The sequence below is a fragment of the Oenanthe melanoleuca genome, chromosome 3, assembly GCF_029582105.1.
Source record: "Oenanthe melanoleuca isolate GR-GAL-2019-014 chromosome 3, OMel1.0, whole genome shotgun sequence".
NCBI lineage: Eukaryota > Metazoa > Chordata > Aves > Passeriformes > Muscicapidae > Oenanthe > Oenanthe melanoleuca.
Window position 1 is genome coordinate 107,744,678 of NC_079336.1, and position 15,091 is coordinate 107,759,768.

The window sequence follows — 15,091 nt, forward strand, 5'->3', positions numbered from 1 at the left end:
GAAAGGCAGACCTTGTAATCAGAGCTTAGTAGGCATTTACCTCTCAAGACGCTTTTATGTCACTTGGCACTGATAAGGTGTCGACTGGGTTTGCTACTATTCTTCAAAGTTGGAAAGATTTTGAATAAACACTGAGAACATTTATGAGTCTGGGAAAAATGGCTTAGGAGGAGAAACTGGAAAAACTACAGTCTTCTTGTCTTCTAAGGGACACTGAAGTTAGACATAAATACTCTTTAAGTGCATTAAAGACTTTTTAAAAAAATTAGGTTGTTACCTCTTTTACAAGTTTGTGTTGGGGCCAAAATCACAGCAGGAGAGTTCCAGGTTAGGCGCTAGGAAAATTTCCCCAGAAATAATAGTAGCATTGGGTTAGAGCAGTTTGCCTGGTGGGGCAATGTAGTTTCTGTTATTGATGGTCAGTAGAAACAGGTGAGAAACGAGTTTATCAGAAGTGAAATTAATGCAGTCACCCCTGTCTTGTGGGATGACTCAGGACTTCTTGGGGGCTTTTTTGGTCTGGGGATTTGAGAGCAATCAGTACAATACTTGGAGTAGTATCCAGGGGCAGCAGTTACTCAGTTGGATATTTATGCTACTATTTTAATCTTTGCAGGTAATTACTTTAATTATTTCTAGACTCTCTATGAGTAGCTAGGTTAGGATCAGGACCTTCTGAGAGCAGCTCAGTTGTGTACACAGGGATACCTGCTTTCCAAATGCATGGCTGTTTTCTATGAAGCTTTATTCCCAATCACACTACAACGTTCCAATTAGGATCCCGGACTAGAATTTGGCAATGTTTTTGCTGTCAAATACAGGAAATAAAATTATGAACATATATTTTTTTTCTGTTTTAAACACATCTAGAGCAATATGCCAGCCTCCTTTTCCTCTTATCATGTCCCCTCTACAGCTGTTACCTCTGCATAAAACCACAAGGGAAGGGTAGCAGGTAGGATGGAGGACCCCCAATCAGCTTTTTTCCCCTGTAATGACAGGCACGAATGAAGATAGAATCCTCTCCATCAGCACACATCTGGAAAACGCATTCCAGTGTTTTGAGAGAGAAGGCTGGGAGAGAAGTCACAGTTATAAGGCAAATTACAAATTATATTCCTTAATTTATCACATTACAACATTTAAAAATTTGTAAATTTCCCAAATTTTAGTCATCTTTGGAAATATTGTTTTCTTTACATACTCAAACATTTTCTTGGCTTTTATGCCTTCAGTGTGAACAGGCAGTTTACTGCTTTGGACAGCATTTAGGAAGAGGAGACCACTTTTCTGCATTTTGGAATAGTGGGTAGTTTGGAGCAGTCATTTGAATGGTTCGTTGGTGTACATGCACCTCTATGTCTAAATAATCATAGTAATTTCCTTTATTCAGTTTTTCAAAATCCCAGGTGAAATCTGGATTTCAGTACAGTTAAGTGCATATAATTCAAGATATAAAAAGGGAAAGGAGCACTTACTGTACAGATGGGGAACTGAATCACACAGAACTTAGAGACTGTCCAAAAATAATACATTAAAACTGAGGCAGAGCAGGAATTCAAGCCTGAACTTTGTGATATCTCACTCAGATCCCTAATTACAAGGCTGTTTTTAAATTTCCAGGTTGTTCTTTTATACATAACAAGTGTCATCACTTAGGCCTTTAACTATTTTGTTTTTAAATTAAGCCTTTCTTCGCTCTGCTGGAACACGGAGCTGGAACACTAGTGTGACTAACTGGAAAATGATGATTTCACACCAAAGCTAGAGAGATGTGGCCAAATGGATGCAGTCTTGCATCAGGCTGGACCCATTCGGTGTCGCGTCAAGAAGCGCCACATTGCTGCCTCCCTGCACCTTTGTGATGTATCTCACACTTGTTGCCACAGCCCTTGGCGTGGCTCTTGCCACAGCTATCCCTCAGGATCCTTGGCTTGGGACACGGAGGCCAGCTGTGCTGTTAGAGAAGTGCCATCGTGGGAAGCTGGAGCTGCAGCCAGTGTGGCTGGGATATCAGCACTGCTTCTGATATTCTTGGACCCATCCTCTTTGCAGCTCTCCTTTTTCCCCCACTCTCACTTCCTCCAGATAATTTGAACTCCAGAGATCAGATGAAAATTTCTACTCAGCAATTTTTTTTTCTCCCCTCACCCCACGCTTTTAATCACAGGAGCTTGTTCAGGGAGAAATATGTGCAATCCCAGAGACTTATGTGGGTGTGAAAGAGCGCGCTTAGTAAGGCCTTTCTTCAGGTTAAGAAAACAGTAAACTCGTTCTGTGACATTCTCTCATCCTCCGGTGACCTGTGCAAGGCACAGGGAGTGTTGTACATACACCTGAAGCTAAAACAAAGCTGAAAAACATCTAAAACACTGCAGTTGTTGGGTGGGGTTGGAGTGAATGAGCAGGTGCATACCAAAGCAAAATTATCTCGGGTTGTGTTCCTGTCCTGTTTCATAATCATTAAGCAGGTTTGGGGATAGAAAACGTTCAAGAAAAAGGGAAAGAAGAGTGGGAAATAGCAACTCAGAAGTCAGTGGCTTTCCTGGAATCAGCCCAGTAGCTGCTCCTAGCTGCCCGATTGCCAGGTTTTGGCAGAGATTTAGAAGCTGAGTATCTGCTGACTGTCAGGCCAGTGCTGTCAGTCACCTACGCTCAGGTTAATGCTTCAGGGAGCTGGCCAAACTCCAGGGGATAACTCGCCTAAATAAAGATATCATTGCTCTTTTCTTGGAACTAGATGTTCTCCCCTCCTCCCTCAGTCTTTGCTCCTTCTTTGTGCTGTGGAAAAATGAGATGGCTTTGCACAACTTGGGGGATGTTCAGATACAGACGAAAATTTCACATTACTGCAGGGAAAAAAAAAAAAAAGGCTTAAATCTAGGAACCTTAAAATTAAGACTGACCCAGATTAATGTGTGTGTGTGTTTTTCAGAACAGGATGAACTGAACAGATAGGCTGAAAAATGCAGTGAGTAATATGTGTAAACTCAAGCCTTTGGTATGCAGCTTAATCTGGCACAGCACCCAACTTGCCTGACTAATCTGCTTTATGTCAGCATGACAAGGTTTGTTGGAAGTGATGATATCTTTTAGTAGACAAAGTAATTTAGTTGGCTATCTACTAGTAGTATTAGACAGGGTTTCAGGCACATAAGCCCTTCTGCAGACCACCTGAAAGCTTAAAAGAAGGCGTCACCTTTGCTTTTAGCTGACCTGTGGAAACAGCTGGGAGCTTAAAACTTGCCTGCTCTCTCAATCTTTTCTGCTTAGTCTTATGAAGGATTTAGTCTACCTTGTCTACATGATGTCTAGAGACTGCCTTATCCACCCAAGAGTATAATAATTTCTTTCTTTCAAATGTTACTCTGTGTTAATAGGAAAAATTTCAGAACAGCTGGGCTTGAAATGGTGGTTAGGTTTCTGGGTACCCAGATCTTCTTTGCTGGTCATCTGTTCTGTGCTGTACATATTCTGTATTAGAACCTCTTGTGACATCTGAATTTGTGTATCCAAAGGAGATGTCTAAAGACAGTAACCACTATTGAAAAGCACAGATTTTGAAGTTAATAGAAATAACATAAAGGACAATAAATTGGTTAAGTTGCTCTTCCTCTGTGCTGTTTGCCTTCATCAAAGAAGAACTGAAGTTACTTAGACACTTGCCTGCATTGTGGATTAGAAGTGATGAAGTCAAACAGCTACCAAATGCTTTACAAAAATATCAAAAATCTAGCAAGTGAGTAAAAGAATTGGAATACTCAAACTGAAGCTGAAAAGGAAAGTAATGAAAACCATCCTCTCTCATGAATAGTTTTGGTCCTCATTATAGATTAGTAGTTTTGTGAGATGATGTAGAAATGTTCCTTATTATCACAGCTTTATTGCCTACCTCTGTACATCTGTTCCAAAATTAATTTCAAAATGGTCAGACATTTCAATAATCCAGTGTGGCTTGGAATTTTCATATTGTTTCTGGTGCGTTAAAATCTGGATGGAAAGCTGGTACTTTTAAATTTACAATTGCACAGACCGTACAACATCTGGGTAGCTTTGCTCTATTGCTTTTCCTGTTCCTTTAAATTTAGACTGAAGTTATGATGTGCATGAAAGGCTAAAGACCTTGTGTGTGGCAGGTGTTATTTCAAGCTGACAAAAATTCAGTAACATGTTCATTTTACTTTGATATGGCCCTTTACAAAAATGCATAAAACTCTGATTCAAACCTTGGCAATATAGTTTTATTTTAAAAACAGGCAAATGGGGCATCTCCTGGACTAAGGCAAAGCAACAATCAACTTGTATGTGTGCATGTGTTTGTGTTAATTTAAAAATATATTCATGAAATTGTTCCCTAAGAAGTTATTATTATTCCTTACAATTAACCTTCTCTGTTGAGATGCACTTATGTACTTTCTGGAGGATCAGTAAAACATTTTGGGCTCTTATTTTCCAAGAATGATAACACCAAGGAAAATTGCAAATTTCCTATATATATTATATATATAATATATCACATACATTATATATAGATTCCTTAGAAATGTCTTGATTAATTACTCATCACTGGCAGTCCAACAGCCGTAATTAAAGTGATCTGTATAGAAGAATCTTTAGCAGAGTGAAATGTCTTGGTTCTAGTGGTCCATGCTGAGCTTTGCTGCTTTACATGAGCTAACACATAGTTGATATATGGCTGTTCAGCCCCAGTACATCCAGGCCATTCTAAATGTAGTCTGTATAAGAAGACTTCTTTAGCCTGCAGTGTTAGTACTAGTATTTCTATTTAAAGACAAACAAACAAAAAATTCCAAACCAACAACTCCACACCCTCCTAACCCTACCAAAATCATAATTCATAAATATGCAAAATTTATATGCACCATCCCTGTGTCTGATTGAACCAAAATCTTTGGGGAGATTTTTAAATGCTGCACACCTGAATCTTCTGAATGAGTCCATGGGGTTTTCTGTATTGTTGTTTGTGTTTAGCAAGAGAAAAAAAAAAAATTGGCGAAAACTGTGAATGTAACTAAATCCCAGCTTAATGGTTTTACTCCTTAATCCTTTGGAGTCCCTGTAACCTCCTCTGAGAGATATATGGGAGGGTGCCTGTGGCTGGAACATTGGTTAAAAGTCCCATCCCGGCTATGTTTGGCATTACTCTTGAGGTGGGTATAGTGCTATTTTGCCAGAGCAGGTCTGATCAAACTGCATTTTCAACCTGACCTTCTCCTCACCTGTAATAACTTCCTGGTTGCTTGGTCAGAGAGAGATTTATGAGCAAGAACAAAGTGTGATGTGTCTGTCCCAGCAGCAAGGGAAACCAGAAAACTTATTAAGAGAGAAGGGAGGGGGAAAGAAGAGAGAATGAGAAGGAAGAGAGGCTGAAAGCAAGTCTGGGTTTCAGACAGAAGCACTTCAGCTTCTGGTCTACTGTAATTACTCAGCCACTGAAGAAATAAAACCTTGAAAAATCAATTTTATAAAAAAATCAATGTTTCAAACAATTATAATTTTAAATCCCTCTACAATGTACACATTCAGAGCCCTGATCACCTTCAAAGTGAAGTACTCCAAAAACTTTAAATTGTTCTGCACAGAAAAGGCTCTGAATCCCCATTTCCCTCCCAAATAGAAATAGTCTTGAAAATGAGAAGCATACCAATAATTTTTAAACAAACCTCTCTGCCCAATCCTGCCCATGCTTCTGTGAAGTTCATACATCTCAGAGTTTCAGTGTTAAATTTATTTTTAAAAAATTCTGCTTATAATCTGTAAAGATGATTTTTGTCAACTATAATAAAAGACTTTTTAAAGTTAAAAATATGAAGGATTTTCTCAGATTTTTAGTTACTGAACTGATGTATATTTTCACATTAAAAGCTTTTTTATTTATTCCTGAATTTAGTACAGACAAAAAGTACAAATTGATGAGTATAGCTGTTATCATGTCCTAACTTACAGCTCTGTGCAGAAAGTGATTTTACATTGAATTGTAATTTCATTCACAAGGGCTTTAGACCTTATATAATTAAAATACCTCAATCCTCTTCAAATTAGAAAAGCAAATTGTTACATATCATAAGTAGGTGCTTTTCACTCTAATGACAGTCACTTAGATGATTTATGACATACATTATTTTATATCAAAGTACAATGAAATAGGCATTACCAAAGGTAATCTCAGTAATGTCTGAAAAGGGATCTCAAACCTCAGTGCAACAATGAATGCAGTATTTAAAATGCAAAACCCAAAGACATTATTATGGTTTTGATTTCTTATGCCACAGCTTCTCCTGATCTGTTATATTAGTGCAGCAATACAAAGGGTGTTTTGGATGTATTTTGCTAAGATAACAGACGGGAAAAATGAAATATAAAGTCAGGTTTTATGCAGGAATTGTTATCAAAGGGATGATAAAGTAAAATGGCATAATCACAATGAAAAACAATTGATGATGTACAAACTGAAATATATTGAGTTCATGGAATATACTCATTTTCAGCTTTTAAGCCCTTGCATTATTAAAATGCATAATAAAATAAAATGCTTGGATAATGTATAAACAAATCAGAGTAAAACAGCTTCTTGAATATGATTATTTTCATATTTCTGCATTCTGTATGAAGATTATCCCTTCTCTCCTCCCCCACCCTGCTGCAGTGACCCATTCCAGAGTCAATGGTGAGAATCCCAGTGTTCTCAGTGTCCTTTGTGGCAGGCAAATGCTACCCTGCAACACTGTCTCAGAACAGGGACAAATGGCTATAAATGAGAGCAAATGGCTGTATGCTGGCTAAGAAAGTCTCTGTGCTGGAGATGAGAAAAAAGTGCCTAACCATTTGAAGAGTGAGACAGGAGCAAACTTCCTGCAGAAATAATTGGAATTAAAAAAAAATTAAAACATTAGAAAGCTACATTGATTTTAAGTGAGAAATTGAGATTTGAGGTGGCTCCCTGCAGTGTTCTAGGACCTATAGGTCTGCTTGTGGGATCCATCCTGCAGCAGCAGCCTTTCAGAGATTTTCCTGTGCTGGTTGCTGAATGGATGCAATTGTCTGAAGTGGGGAGGTCTTGGTATGTGAGAGCCCAAAAGTCATAAAGGCTGATGGAAAGGGTGTCTGAGTAAGCAAATAAATGCTAGAACTGGTGGTTTGGGATGAGTAATTATCAGAGTTTCAACAGTTCTGGTGTATGGACTTCACGAGGACAGAGGAGTGAACCCACAAGAATGACTAAAGGATTGAGAAACCTGATTTACTACGAAAATCTTAGGAAAGCCCATCCTCGTTAGCTTGAGGGTTATGGGAGGGTCGATCACCTGCTGGGACAACAAGCAGGGGGAGCACAAAGCCCCTGTTGAATCTGCCAGATCCCTGTGCAGTCCTCAGAAGGGGTTCTGAAACACTTCCCAGCCTGTAATTCCATTTTCCCCCACTCTGTCTCCTCATGCCCCAACAATGTTTGGTGGAGCTAGACCCGTTCAGCCTCAAAATGCAGCAGGATGGAGATCATGAACTTCCCAAGGGCTGAGACGGATGGCCAACATGGTGTTCATCATGAAAAATGTTCAAAAGGAGATGTCAAGTTTTCTGAGAGAGATCTTTCCCAGGAATCAGCTCTCAAAGCATTGTGGCTGTGCCAGCTGAGCATGTTTGTCCCTGATGGCTGCATAATCAATGGTGTTGTGGTCTGGTGCTCACTGACTGAGCCCCAGCCTGAACGTGCTCAGCAGTTTGCCTCTCATTTGCGTCAGCATCTAAATAAAGATGAATACCATTTTTTTTTTCCTCTTTTCAAGATGGGCTGTTAATTTTATAACAGAAGAGCAATCTAATGACTTACATAATTAGGATCATGTTTTTAAAAATTTCATAAGGTTTGGGTTTTTTTTTTTTCTTTTTTTCTTTTTTTTTTTTTCACTGTTCAGCAGCCATAATTAGGGAGAAAATTGTAAAGGCTCTTAACACCAGGATAAGTTCAGGGTTAGAGCACAGTCCTAAGAACACCATGGCTGTGGGTTTGATCCCTGTGTAGGCAATTCATTTAAGAGGTGGATTCTTGTGGGTCCCTTCCAACTCAGAATATTCTGTAAAATGGCAGCAGTTAGATTTCAAAAGCATCCTGAACAGCAAGAGTTCCCCTTACTCAGAAAATCTGGTCACAGTTTTACATACCAAAATGGAACCTTGGGGGTTTAAAAACATAATAAATTCACATTTCATTTTGAATAGAATTTCTTTCCAGTGCCTGTGCTTAAAGTGCTACTTGGAATAAACACTGTTGGCAGGAAAAAAACCAACATCTATCTTCAGGCTAATTTCATATTTAGCCTGACAAGTTGTGGTCAGTCAGTCCTGGCTCATTGTGCCACAACAGTCTCAGCTGAGAAAATAGAGATAGTAGTCTACAGGACTTCAGTCTGGCCCAAGTTCCCTGCTGCTTCACAGCTGGAGTACCAAAAGCTCTTCCCATTCCCCTGATTTTCCCACCTAGGTGCTAGGAGCATGCCACACTTGCAAGACCTGTTCTGGTCAGTGCTGGAAGTGGGTAAAAGATGTGAAGGCAGGAGCTAAAGTGATGCTTCTAGGTGGGTACAGAAATACTTCCATATATCTCAGAAGCATTTTCCTACTTAATAAAGTGATTAATATTTGATCTGCCCAACTCGATCAACATTTACTGCTTAGTGAGGGAGATAATAATAAGGAGAAATTCTTCCTTGTGAGGATGGTGAGGCCCTGACACAGATTTCCCAGAGAAGCTGTGGATGTCCCATCCCTGGGACTGTTCAAGGTCAGACTGGATGAGGCTCTGAGCAGCCTGGTCTAGTAGAAGGTGTTCCTGCACATGGCAGAAGGTTGAAATAAGATGATTTCTAAGGTCACTTTCAATTCAAGCCTTTCTATGATTCTGTGAAAAATTCAGCTTCATAAGCAAGTGTTTGTGCTTCTGGATGAAGTTTTTTACTCTGGGGACAGTTAGGAAGGAAATGGAGGGGAGTATTCCTGGATAACAGCAAATGGTCATGATGGGCATGGTTAGGGATTCAAGCCTGACCAGTCTCTATCTGTATCCTTTGGTGGATCTAAAATTGGATTCCTCCTTGTAACTTTTTTTGTCTTGCTATGAGCTCCTCTGGTGTGGCAGATGGGATTTTGAATGGTCAATGGTTATATGAACAAACCAGCAACTATAATCATAGCCTTGTCCTTAAAAAGAGAAATTTTTCCCTATCCTGCCATGGCCTGAAAAGCTCAGTGACTGAAATATGTGCAAAGCTCAGAGCTCCTGAGCAGACATCCTCTTCTGGGATCTCCTGATGATGATGGAGTGGAAAAGAGCCAGGAAGAAAACTCTTGTGGGGAGGAATGCATTGTGAAGGTAGGTAAACATTTAGCTTGTAGAACTGATGAGTGCATGAGTTGCTTGGAGAGCAAGAAGAAAGGCTTTTAATAACAGTGGTGAACCTTTGACACAGTTTGACAGAGATAAACTGGATTTTGGGATGAGGGCGCTGCTATCATTTAAAAATAAACCATTTTTTAAAAAAAAGATTCTGTAAAGTGTGGTTTTCCTATTGCTTTCTTTAGAGATACTGCCTGCCAGTTGCTGGTTTCCACATTTAAACCTATTTTCCCACTTAAGATTTGGAGATTCAGTTCCACTGCTATTAGTTCTGTGAAAATTCCTGCCAGGGAAACTGTGGAAAGATCATGCTGGTGTTTTTAAGATACAATGGAACATAGCAGGTGTAGGAAATGCATAGAGCAACAAGCATTACAAGGGTTTCTCTTCTATTTTACCAAAAAGGAAAAAAATATAGCTATGAGCTCTTGGGGTTAAGATAGCATTGTGGGGTCGAGGTTGAAGGAGGGATGACTGGTGCTTTTCTTAACATTTACCTAATTCAGCTCTTTCTGTGGGGAGAAGGATGCTCATGTGCCAGGTGGTGGGTCCAGAGTTCAGTACTGCCTGTCCTCACACAGAGGCATTTTGTCAGGTGCATGCTCTCCCTGGGTGCTTCTAGGGCATTTTTTGGTTTTCCAGCATGGACTTAGATGATTCTTTGTCAGGGTGTTTTTGGCAAGAACGTTTTACCATTGGATGATACAGGAGCGGGACACACCTCTATGCTTGGTGGAAGTCACCTATTTAGGACTCTGAATTCATCAGTACTGCTTTTATTGGGTCTTTTTTGTTGTTCTTCATTAACTCATATGCTCTATTTGTAATACCCTCTATCCTCATCCTCCAAAAAGGTAAGTACAATAAGCCCAGAGAATTGCTTTGAGCAGTAGAGTTTTATACTTGTAACGGGAGACATCCTAATGCCCATGTGGATTTGCTGGGCACTACTCTTCGTTGCATCCAGCTCTTGTGCAGGAGAGTTTGGGGTCATCTCACAGCTGGCTACAAAGCCTGTGTTCTTTCTAACTCAGCCCCAGCTGTGTCTGCAAGCACTAGTTCCTATTTTCTACCCATCTCTTAGCCAAATACTCTGTACTCTGATCTTTCCCCAAGCCGTCTTTGGCTCCTTCTCCTCCAACCATGCTTCCTGTAGAACAGAAAGCAGAAGGGAAGGCAGCTGCATTGGTTCTTCTTGCATTCAGGGTGTTCTGGCTATTCTGTCCTCAATCTGCTGGAGGCTTTCTTTCCCCCAGGGGAACCAAAATTCCTTCCTTTCCAGGTTATTCCAGAGCTTGCTGCTTATGAGCTGCACCATATGCCCTAGAGGAGAGAGGCAGGTCATGGAGAATCTTCCAGTCTGTCTGGTCCAGGCCTGCTCTCACTTGGGACAGGACTGCTGGAGAGTCATGGAAACTCAGTCACTATTCAGTGGCCTGCATTATCCCTGAAATTTGGGAAGCAGTTTTTAGATGGCTTCAAGAGCTCAGGGCTACATTGCCCTGGCCTGTTGACTGTGGGCTTTGGGGAGCATTGTCACCCACAGAAGGCAGGAGGCAGAGTGGGTCTCCATGGAGTGGGAGCCCTTCAGGGATGCAGGAGGGCTCCACTGATTTCTATCACTATTTCTAGCACTATTCCTCTCACCCTACTTGGGGGCCACGCTGCAACTGATTTTGAGAAGAAATCATACGTGTCCTTGCTCCAACAGGATATAAAAATGACTTTATATTAGACAGTCTATATTTTATTGAAGTTTGCTTCATATTAGTGTCATAGAAGGCCTTGATTTCAATATAACAATATGGAAGTGCACGTGTAATTTGTCCTCTGATCACATTAATGCTAAACCACTGTACATGGTAGTAATATTAAACTAATGTGACAGAATAATATAAGTATAAAGTGATGTAAAACCATTAATATTATAGAAAATTATTCATTTTATACAAAGGATTCTAAGGAGTAATTTGAATAAAACTCCTTGTTTCTTTCTCTGATCTAGTAGAGCTACTTTGATCAAAAGGTAAGCCTGATCAACAAACTTAATATTTGCTAATTTCCATACAATGGCTTCTTGTCTCCTGCTCATGCATAGCTCAAACCCAGTTTGCTGCTCTTGGGAGCTCTGCTCTCTACAGCATCTGATCTTGAGGAACAGAGAGAAGAGATGTGAGATCAGAGGTGAAGCAATTTATTGGTAACCTGGTCCACTTGGGCATGCACATTTCCCCAGTCAAGTTTAAAGGGCATGTAAAGCTTTAGTGAATTGAGCCGTAAATGTTTAATTGTATGAGCTGCTCCTTGAATACAATAGTGGGGCAAGTTGCAACCACTAGCAAAAATGACTGTGTACTGAGTGTAAAAGCAACCTTCTTTCACAGCAGATTTCAGTTTTGCTCAGAGAGCTGTATAGCATTTATTTTAACTCCCTGCAAACTTTAGGTCTCTGATTAAACAAAGTAGGAGCTGGATGATATCAAGACGTGCTTTCCCCTCATTTAATCAGATCATTGAGGACAGCCAACAAGAATAAATAGTATGTGAAAAGCCAGATTTCCAATGAAATTAAATGAAAAGTTATAAGGCTGTGGTTTTAGGAACAGCCTCTCTTTTGTGGTTTTTGGTTGAGTGTGTTTGTCAGATTTTTATAAGAACATTATTGCTTTAAGAAAAAAATTTAAACCCTGAGAAATTACTCTCAGTCTAACGAGTTCTTTTCCACTGACTACAGACATCATTAGGGGATGGCTATAGCCCGAGGCTGTGCATGAACTTTTTCTTCTAACTGTACACTTTATGTATAATTTAGCTTTCTTGCCTAAATTATTCAAGCAAATAGTGAGTGAAAATAATGGAGTTCACTGAAACCTTCCACAGTATTAAAATAAAACAGTTTTTTACGTTGATTTGAATTTTTAAGCTTTTTAATCACGGATTTCAAATGGAATACGCATGTCTTCAGCTCTTCTTTGCTTGTCCCCCTGTGCCTTTTTTCAGTAAAAGGAAAGAAGAAAGGAAATGGACTTCAGCAAATATCCCATTAATTAATAAATGTTACTTACGACTACTTAAAGTAGAAGTAATAGTAATTAAGCAAAACCTATAGATATAGAAAATGCATTCAGCAAGTGTTGAACTACAGACTGTTTTCTCTTTCACCCCAAATAAAGTCAATGTTCAAATACTGTTGAGTTGCTTTAAGCTGCAAAATACTGTTAGGGAGCTCTATGTAATAAGTCTAAACTCTAAAAGCTAACAAAAAGACTATAATTATTTCAGATAGTATTTTTCTAGCTTGATATCTGTCTTCAAAAAAATACTGCTTTGAAACCCAGGGGGTTGATCCTATGCTAGGAAATTGATACCTTTTCAGGAAACCTTACAGATTTCTTTCAGGTGAAGAATCAACACTTTAAATATTTACTATTGTAGCCAGTCCTTTGCAATCTTATGCCTCAAATTCCTTTTATAGACTACTGCTGATGCTATTACTAATGTGGTAAGAATTATAGATAAATCTGAATGGATTCACTAACTGTATGTCATCATGAAAACATACCCTGTAAAAGTTAGAGAATCTTAGTAATATCTGCAAGCAGCTCTACCATTCCTTAGCTTGGGTACATTGTGCTTTCACTCAATGTCTTTAAAAGTAGCATAATGATGATTTTCCATATGTGATGGGAAAGGAGTCATGTCTAGGCACCTGCTATGCTTCAAGATGGGATTGGACTTTGCAATCCCATTACAGATCAGCTACTAGTGAAGAATCTCTGTGGTATTCAGACCATGCTGTCAATGAGAAGCATGACATGAGGCAGAGATATAAGTATAGCTTTAACTGATCTTCCCTGCATATACACAATAACTAATGTCTGTGGTTTGTCAGTGGGCTTTGGATTAATTCCAAGTAGCCAAATGTTCAACACCTCTCAGTGCCTGATGTAGCTACTGTCACCCAGCTCTGCTCTTGTGCACTGTGGCAGCTTCTCGATCCACAGAGCTTATTTATTCAGACTGCAGAAATACTGGGCCATTTGCTTCAGGAGATTTCTCCCAGTCTTAGGTTGTACACAGGATGTATTTCCACACCTGAAAACAAGGTCATACTTTTTGGAAAAAAAAAAAAAAAAACAAAAAAAAACAAAAACAAAAACAAAAAAAACAAAAACAAACAAAAAAAACAAAACCAACAGTGTGTCTTTGAAGAATTTTTTTTAATTTATGATTCTATGAGAAAGAAATACCCCAGGAGTGACTTGTGTCTTGGTCACAACCCTCAAAAATCACAAAGCAAACCAACAGACAAGAATAAAGACAAGTTTGATGAATTTTGTGAATTTTGCAATTCTCCTGCATTTTTTGGCAATTACTGACATAGCACAGGTAGCAAAGATATCTGGAATCCAATAATAATAATAATCACAGAATCAATCAAGTCAGGAAAGATGTCTGGGATCACCCATTCCAACCCATGACTCAACACCACAGAGTCAGTCAGACCATGGCACTGAGTTCCATGTCCAGTCTTCCCTTAAATGCCTCCAGGGATAGTGACTCCACCACCTCTCCAGGCAGCCCATTCCAATGTCTAACCACCCTTTCTGTGAAGAAGTTCCTCACAATGTCCAATCTAAACTTCTCGTGCAGCCTAGGACTATGTCCTCTTGTCCTAAATGGGATTTGTTCTGTGGAAACCACTTTGAAAAGATATTCACTCTAGAATAATTATTGCTGTGATTTTTTTCTTTTTATTACTTTCTTTAAAGGAGATAATTGTTTTCTGATAAGGGCAGACATTTTTTACATTTTGTTTATTAAAACCTGCTGCCCTGACTGTAAGGGTGTTTTGTGTCACTGTTGGGCTCATTGTATGTCTCAATTGCTTGCAGTCACTTCTGCATGTATATGCATCGGGGGCAGTTGCATAAATTAATTAAGCCAAATAATTAAAATTTAATTCCATACAATTCATAGGATGTACAATCTGTGCTTTGGCTGGAAAACTTTCTGAAGTGAAGCCTGGTGATTTTCTGTAGTGATGGCTATTGACTGTGAATTTAGAAAAGGAGCAGTAGGGCCATATAACATGGAAGAAACTCTTATGTTTGACTTTTGGTCTTATATCATGAGGTGTTTGGTGTTGCACAAGAAACCAATACTCACTTTTTTATGCACAGTGCATCAGTCTTTATTTCTCTAGTTAATGCAAGTGATGATATGCAATCCTGATGTAGCAACTCCATGGGAAGCACCTTTTTACTTGTCTGCATTTATATGATTGCTCTTGAGTCTTCTGTTCTTGCGGGAAAAAAAATCAGGAAAAAAGAAGAATTACAGAGCTGGGAAGCACTTTAAACTGAGCTGCTCAGTTAATTGCCCAGTAAGGTCTAGACTGTGAAATCCTTTGACAGTACAACATCCTTTTTCCACTGAATTCATGTTCACCAAAGCCCAGCTCAGCATCACATGAGAAAATTCTCCTTTTAGGGATGTTGGACATTTCATACAACCACAAGATCAGCACAGAACGACTCAATTCCCCATTTGTGTCAGGAGATTAAAACACTTGGTGAAACTGAAATGATTTCTCATTACATCTTGTTGAATAGCCGCTTCCATTCCTTATGCATTTGAATTTTCCTTTGTTTTTTTTTTTGGGGGGGTGGGTTGTTT

At 39.3% G+C, this 15,091-nt stretch overlaps 1 long non-coding RNA gene across 2 annotated transcripts in view; it reads left to right on the plus strand.

Annotated features, from left to right (window-relative positions):
• Positions 1 to 15,091, plus strand: part of LOC130250914 (uncharacterized) — a 78,805-nt gene that overhangs the window by 21,841 nt on the left and 41,873 nt on the right. Inside the window, exon 3 of one of the 2 annotated variants that reach the window (XR_008840058.1) lies at positions 1,236 to 1,309. The exons of the other annotated variant lie outside the window; for it this stretch is intronic. This is a non-coding gene — a long non-coding RNA (uncharacterized LOC130250914). Of the gene's footprint in view, positions 1 to 1,235; positions 1,310 to 15,091 lie in introns of those variants that run through there. 2 annotated transcript variants of the gene reach the window in all.